We start from the raw sequence: 8,467 nt of genomic DNA, 5'->3' as shown, positions 1-8,467 counted from the left end.
TACCATTGTGGATAAAATGCAAAGAATGAATGATACAACAGACAAAAGATACACTAGCAAGACCCCCTACTCAAGCCACAAATTCAAACAATGTTCATAAATCACCAATGATAGTTTAATTCCTTTTTTCTTTATGTTATCTTATTTCCTGAGGAGAATGAGGTGTCTTTGACCCTCCAATGTAATGTTCTGAAATGACTTTTTACTTTAGACAGTTAGAAAGTAGTTAAGTAGTTTGACAGTTTTGGTAGTTACCAATTATCTCATGATGTATAAAAAAAGGGAAAATTATAGAAGAATGGTCCGAATTTTGAAGAATCTGAAGACTATACTATTGTGTACTTGATAAACTGATGATTAATGAAAGAATCAAGAGTTTTCCATATAGCATTGGGTATGATTTTGTAATTTCTCTATTATGTGTCATTATGTCTCTTCCTCTCTTTAAATATGGTAATGAAGTTGCAGGTCTTTGTTTGCTTATGTGAATAAAGTTAAATTTCCTTAAAATAGCGCTCCCATATTTAAAACTCCTTTCCCTATATTTCTTCTAAGTTATAGATAATAGTTTCTGTCAAACACAACATATTGTCTTTAATTTCTCAAAATATTCTTCACACAACATTTATATTCAGCATCACATGGCATCTTGAGACTTTCATATCAGCTAAATATTAAGGGTTTAAGATCAGGTCCTTTAGACCTTTCAAATGAAGATACATTATACAAATAAGTGACATGCATAACAAAATTTAATGTCTTAAGCACAATTTCTCCACAGCCTAGAAATTGGTTTCTTAAGGGACAACATTAATTGGCATTGTTGCCGGGGATTGAAGGCAAGAACGTTTTTTTCCCTGGTTTTTTAATATTTTCCTATGGTTGATCAGTGAGGGGGAAATATTTGGCTGTATTGAACAAGGATAACAACTTTGGCTTCAAAAAGGCCTCATACGAGGTCAAATACCTCACAGTAGAAAGCTCAAGTCCTTTCAGATCCTGAGAGATTAGTTTCTATGAGGGTTGGAAAGCCAAAAACTCCATTTACACCAAGCCATACACTGTCTGCACCTGGTAGCAGTTTTGCACATCTTTCATCCAAACATTCACCTTTTCTTGATCAAGAATTACCTTTCACATTCACTTTATTTAAAGAACCCAACTGCCAAGAACAGTCTTTAGAGTCCGTCTCTTTTCAGTATCTAAAATATATATCTTCTATAGTTGTTCAACCTGAACCTATATCCACATTACCCCCTTTTCATACTCCATTTACCCCTTAGATAGGTTCTACATATGCTGGTACTCAAGGTTCAGTAAGTTCAGGTGCAAACATGGTAGCACCTGCATTCTTGTTGAATAGGTATGCACCTATTTAGTTGCCTCAAGAATACCTAAAAATTCTTCCTCGTTTCTCAGGGGAAGATGAACAAACAACAGAGAAGCATATAGCAGTGTTTTGTAATTTTGCAGAAAATCTCAATGTTGAACACCTGGATGTTGTTTTAAGACTTTTTGTGCAATCCTTAGATGGTGAAGCAAGAAAGTGGTTTAAAGGGCTTGCTAATAACTCTATCCCTACATGGGAAGAGATGGAGTGCCTGTTCACCCAGAGATGGGGAGAGAAGCGAGATCATGGGTATTCACTTACAAAATTCAATTCTATTAAAAGAAAATCTGATGAAAGCATTGTTGAGTTCATCAGAAGGTTTAATAAGCTTTACAACAGTCTTCTAGTGGAGATCAAGCCCCCTCCTACTGGTGCAAAAGTGACTTTTGCAGGGAAATTTGAATCAGATTTTGGATTTACATTAAGGGAGAGAAGGTCCACAACACTTGACCAGATTCAAACTGATGCTCTAGAAATAGAAGAAAATCTGGTCGTTGCAGGCAAAGTACCAGAGGCACGACTTACCCAAGATAAGGGAAAGGCCAAAGAGGAATCCTATCAAAGTCAAACATTAGAGGATATGAACAAGGTGATTAAAAATTTGTCTAGCAAATTGATTAAATTGGAATTGGAGAGTAAAAATTCTCAAAGGAAAGTACAACAAAATAGAAACTTTAATCCCCAATATAGAAGACAACCTTTGCAGATTTTGCAGAAGGAAAGAAAAGACCAAGATCAAGTTCAAGCACCACTTTACTTAGAGGTAGATCCTGGTGAAGTATCAGAAGAGTATTCTAAAGATCATGATGATCATATTTCCACATTGTATGTAGGAGATGAAGATGAACTAGGTGTTGAAGGAGAAGAATATACTGAAATAGATGCCACTTATGATAGAAATTGATGAGTACTGGAAGAAATTTACTGATTTTATGTAGGCAGAATTGCATAAGAAATATGACTTGAGATCAAGAAAAAGATCTAGGGTTCAAGAAAATGAAGGCGAGCAGCAACTTATTGCTTCCTTACAAAAGGCGACTCCATAGGAAGCACAGCCTGTAAAACAGTTGAATAAAGGAAAGCAACAACAGAGTACAAATAGAAAAACTCGGATGCATAAAAATGAGTCTTCTTAGGATAAAACTGATAAAATTCCTTTAGAATTTTTTTTTTCCATTCCAGAAGAAATTCCAGCTATGAGGAAAAGTGAAGAAGAAACAGAAAAAAATACTAAATAGGACCATGCATTTAGTCTCACTAAAGAATTTGAAAAAATTAAAATTTAGGTACCTCTCATAGAGTTGGTCAAGGCACCAGTTTATAAATGGGAGATTGTTGAGTTTATCAACTTGTCCCAGAATGTGAATGTAAATGACATTGTGAATCTACAAGAAGATAAACCAGTAGTTGTTTTTGGCCCACATGTGGAGGAGGTAGATTCTTGAACACCCCCTTTCTACATTTCTTTATTGATTCATGACTTCATCTTGCATAATTGTATGATTGATTCTAGAGCTTCACACAACCTTATGCCACTATCAGTAATGAAACAATTGAATTTACAAGTTACTAAGCCTTACAGAGATCTATATTCTTTCGATTTAAATAAAGTCAAGTGTCTCAATGTCATTAAGGATATGGTGGTGTCATTAGCCCAGATCCCAACTAGAATCTTAGTAATGGATGCAGTAGTAGCAGATATCTCTGCTAGGTTTAGAATGCTGCTATCTAGGTCATGGGGGACTAAATTAGGGGGAGTCCTGAAGTTAGATTTTTCTTATGCTATCATACCAATTTTTGGTGGAGGAGAGAAGGTTGTACATAGAAACAAGGTTTGTTAAAACAATTACAAAGAATGGAGCAAGTAATTCACCTGTGTACAACCAAGAAAAAGATGACTTTTCTTGTTTCATGTTGCATGACAATGCATAATTGGCTGAAGATAATCAGAGGCAACTCACTTCAGCATGTGTAAATACAAAGATGCAAATAGAAGGGGTATGGAAGTGCTTCTTAGAAGGTGCATACTCTAAGGAAGGCATAGGTGTTGGTTTTCTATTAATTACACCTGGATGTAACATGATCCTATTTTCTTTTAAATTAGAGTTTGAAGCAACTAACAATGTGGCAGAATATGAATCCTTAATAATTGCTCTTCAAACAGCAAAAAAAATGGGGGTTCAGTCTATTTCTATTTTGGGATATTCATAATTGATTATAGTAGATAAAAAATCATTGTCAAACAAAACGCCTTAGGCTTAGGGCATATAGAAATGAAGTTTGGGATTTACTTGAGAATTTATTTGAGGCTTTCAACATACAGTTCATTCCATGATCTAGGTGGATGTTGGTGTCCACCCACCTATCCCATTTGGGCCCCCACAACTGTCTCTTTCAGCTTTTCAATTTCCGTAATTGTAGCGCAATTTACTATTTTTAGCAGTTTTTCGAGTCCTGAACTTCCGGAGCCATTTTGAGGCCCTAAATGACGTTTTTGGGGAAATCTAGGAGCAACATGGGCCCCATGTACCAATGTTGCTCTTCCCAAAGTTATAGTCCTAGGATAGATATTTACAACGAGCTATTGTACGTGTCAAATGGAGATCGGATGCCAAAATTACGACCCTGGGAAGTTGATGTACCAATTTACCCAATCGGGGTCCATAGTTTGGCGTTTCATCCTCTAGGGTTAGGTTTTTGGATGTTTAGGATTTTCCATTGTTTCTCAACAATAAATAGGCCTTCGAGCCTCATCGAAACACAGTTCAGAGGCATGTAGCCACCACATATCTTCTCAGAGATAAGCTACCATCGCCCTGGCTGGTTTATTTCCATTTCTGTTTGTAAGCATATTTCAATATTTTACATTAATGAAATGAAGTATTATTTCTGCTGCATCTCTGTGTTTATGGTTATCTCTGTAATTTGTTGTGTTCCTATTTAAATCTAGATTAGTGGCATTAGAGCAGTCTGATTTTTCTCTGTTTTTCTTTGCATGTCCCCAACGAGGTCGGAATATGAGTTAGGGCTTGAGCTAGTCAAACCATTGCAAGACCAGCCTCGCAAATCCCAATGGCCTCCCATGACGGATGAAAAGAAAGATGAGTGGGCAGGAGATCTTATCAAAATCTTGCTCGAAGAAGCCCTCGAACGGAAAAGGAACACGATGATGGACAACTTTTCCCGGATCCTTCAGCGGCTACCTAGAGGCGACACATCGGCTTCCAATAGCTATTCTAGAAATGCCACACCCTTTAAGGTACAAGTTAATTTTGAAATCTCCATATTCAAGGGCCAAATAGACGCAGATGTCGTCGATAAATGGTTAAATCTGCTAGAGGGCTATTTTTCTGTTCATGATTTTTCCAGTCAGGAAAAGATTATTTTCGCTCTTCTCAAAGCAGCCCCCCACGTCAAGGACTGGTGGGAAACCTACTGCGAGTAGAAGGATGAAAGTGCAAGCTCACTATTTTCAGCCGCACCCACTTGGAATTCCTTCCGGGATACCATCAAGGAGTAGTACTACCCTGTCAAAAGCTATGAGGACAAATACATAAGGTGGACCATGTTGCGGCAGGGAAGGGACCAAGATGTGCCAAAGTTCACAAACATTTTTCATACCCTCCGTACACAGTTCGGTATCAAGGATTCTGAACTGCATTTGGTACTCAAGTACCGTGGCTGCCTACACAGATACATCCAGGAAGAGATGGAGTTCCTGAACATCTCCTCACTCGGCACGACGTACTAATATGCTATCAAGATCGATCAGAAGTTTAAATAGAAGAAGCAAGACTTTGGATCTGCGAATCTGAAGACCAAAGGACAAAGCCAAGGCGGGGTGACCCAAGATAGCCCGTCAAAGCCATAAAAAAGAAAAACACCACAAAGTCAAAGAAGGACACAGGAAATTGGTGTGAGTTCCACAAGAGCCCCACTCACAACACAAGTGAGTGTTGGACCAAGCAATCGCTGGTGGCTGAGTTGAAGGCGTTCGAATCAAATGCATGTTCCAACCCTGAGTCAGAACCCGACAAGGGGAATCGCAAAGGGAAGTAGATCATTGACACGGAGCCCAGCACCACTGTTGCCATCGCCAAGATCCAGAAGAATGAGCCCGAAGATCCAGAAGAGGGGGAACGTCTTTTCCACTCACAGATGTGGGTGAAGGGTTCGCCGCTACAATTCATTGTCAACAGTGGCAGCCAAAAGGACCTCATTTCAGCAGAGGTCCTGAAGCAGTTGGGCCTACCGACTACACCACACCTGCAGCCGTACAATATCAGGTGGCTTAACCAAGTATGAGATCTTCGAGTTCGCCAGCAATGTCGCCTTCCCTATAGCATCAAGCCCTTCACAGAGGAGGTATTGTGTGATGTTACACCTCTGGATGTTTGTGATGTATTATTAGGCCAGCCATACTTGTGGAGGCGACATGTTGTGTATGAGTCAAGGCCTCACGTTGTTATTATTTCTTTGGGTAATTCATTATACAGGATACCAGAGGTAGCCCCACCTACTGCCACCTCTTTGATCACTGCTAAGAAAGGCAGCAAGCTCATCTCCCAGACTAGGAAATTCGTTTTCTGTCTGATTCGCTCCCAATGTAAGGGGAAGATCGTCACCACATCCATGACCCCCACGAAGGGTTCCTCCACGCAACAGCAGCAGCAGAGGGATACGGTCATGAAAGAACACAGGAACAACTTCTCCTCACCCACAGGGGTACCACACAAGTTTCAGGTGGGCGACAAAGTTTGGTTACATATGCAGAAAGAACGCCTTACAAGAGCCCATCAGAAGCTCAGACCACTCCGACATGGTCCTTACAACATTACCAAGGTTGTGGGAAACAATGCTTTGGAGCACAAAATTCCTCCATTCCTTCACCTGCACCAAGTGTTCAATGTGTACCACCCTCGACCATGCTTCCCACCATTACTGGACACATCAGAGATTGCAAAACAACTCACCAGGGACCAAGTTCAGCAAATGGAGGAACTCAATGCAATGGGGACCATTGCTTCCTAAGGGGGGAGGAATGATCCAGGTGGATGTTGGTGGCCACCCACCTATCCCATTTGGACCCCCACAACTGTCTCTTTTAGTTTTTCAGTTTCCGTAATTGTAGCACAATTTACTATTTTTAGCAGTTTTTCGGGTCTTGAACTTCCAGAGCCATTTTGAGGCCCTAAATAACATTTTTTGGGAAATCTAGGAGCACCATAGGTCCATGTACCAATGTTTCTCTTCCCAAAGTTATAGTCCTCGGATAGATATTTCTAACGAGCTATTGTGCGCGTCAAACAAAGATCAGATGCCAAAGTTACGACCCCGGGAAGTTGATGTACCAATTTACCCAATCGGGGCCCACAATTTTGTTGGGTTGTGTTATATTCTTTCCACAACTAGCCCATGTAGTTAAACGGGGGGTTAGAAGGGGGGTGGATTCCCCCCTTCATTGCGCCAATTGTGTAGCGAGGGGAGTCGCATGGGGTTTGAGGGGTGCAGGTAACCCCACTTTATGGGGTCCGGGGCAGCACCCCGAAAAATTTTGGTTTTGGACCCTATGTTAGGTTGGGCGGACCTACCTATGGTTTTGTGCATGATTTTTGCACATGGTTTTGGACGCGATGATTTTTGGTCCATAGATTTTGGATGCGATGGTTTTTGGTCCATGGTATTGGATGCTTCGGCACGTATAAATATGTATTGTAACATTGAAAGGAAAAAAATGAGAAATCAAGCTGGTAGGCCCGGTATTGGGATTGAGGGGAAAATCTCTATGTATATGTGTTTTATGTGTTATTCTCTCGCATTGTTTATTTTCTGTGTTTTAGAATTCATATGCAGGTAATTTATGTATGGGGTTAAAACCTACATTTGGTATCAGAGATTTTTTGGCTTCAAGGGGATGCCTTTGTTACTGAGGGGTTTCACTCGGGCCTGTGGTAGAACCCATTCAGTGGGAGATCTGCGGGATCGATTCATGTGGTGAAAGAAGATGGAGAGCAGTGGAAAGATAGAGATTAAGAAATTTAATGGTCAGAGTTTTGAGTTGTGGAAACTCAAGATGGAGGATCTGTTGGTGGATAAAGATCAGTGGATGGTGGTAGATCCTAGTACCAAACCAACGAGAGTGCTCGATGAAGAATGGAAGAAGTTGGATCGGAAGGAAAAGAGCACAATACGGTTGTGTGTCTCAGATTCAGTATTTCTGAATGTATTAGGGGAAGCTACGACGAAGGCTTTGTGGCACAAGTTAGGGACTTTGTACCAATCTAAGTCTTTGGTGAATAAACTGTTCCTACGGAAAAAGTTGTATAAGATGAGGATGAAAGATGGAGACTCGGTGACAGAGCATCTGAATGTGTTTAATATTGTGGTAAGTCAGTTATCGTCTGTTGATATCAAAATTTCAGATGAAGATAAGTGCATTAGATTGTTGTGTTCTCTACTAGATTCATGGGATAGTCTGTTTATTGCAATAGGTAGCAATGCAACTGTCTTGTAGTTTGATGAAATAGTCTCATCCTTGCTGATGGAGGAGATGAGATGAAAAAATATGGAGAGCTAGAATGGTGATGCCTTGTCTGTACGAGGACGGTCCTGGAACAGAAAAAAAAATAAGTCATCGAGTGGGAGATCTAAATCTAGAGGGAGATCTAAATCTCCAGGAAAACCTGTAAAGGTGGTGTGCTGGAAATGTGGAAAGGAAGGGCACTACAAAAGGGATTGTAAATCTAAAGCTCCTGACAAAGGAAAGGGATCTGATGATGCTCCTTCTGCAGAGGCGATAACCACCTCAAATGAAGGTGGGGATGTGTACTTGGCTTCTTCAAGTACACATGTAGATCATGAGGCATGGTTGATTGACTCAGGTGCATCCTTTCACTTCACTCCCCATAGAGAGTGGTTTTGCGAGTATGAGAAATACGATGGTGGTGATGTCTTCTTAGGGGATGATAGGAAGGCTAGAATCGTTGGTCATGGAAACTTAAAGTTAAAATTCCAAGGTGGAAGGGTTAGAACACTTCCGGGTGTTCTACATATTCCTGCATTGGCCAGAAATCTGAT

This window comes from Pinus tabuliformis, chromosome 8, assembly GCF_031772625.1.
Source record: "Pinus tabuliformis cultivar Carrire ecotype Pingquan chromosome 8, CPIR1, whole genome shotgun sequence".
Lineage (NCBI taxonomy): Eukaryota > Viridiplantae > Streptophyta > Pinopsida > Pinales > Pinaceae > Pinus > Pinus tabuliformis.
This window is presented reverse-complemented; position numbering follows the sequence as displayed.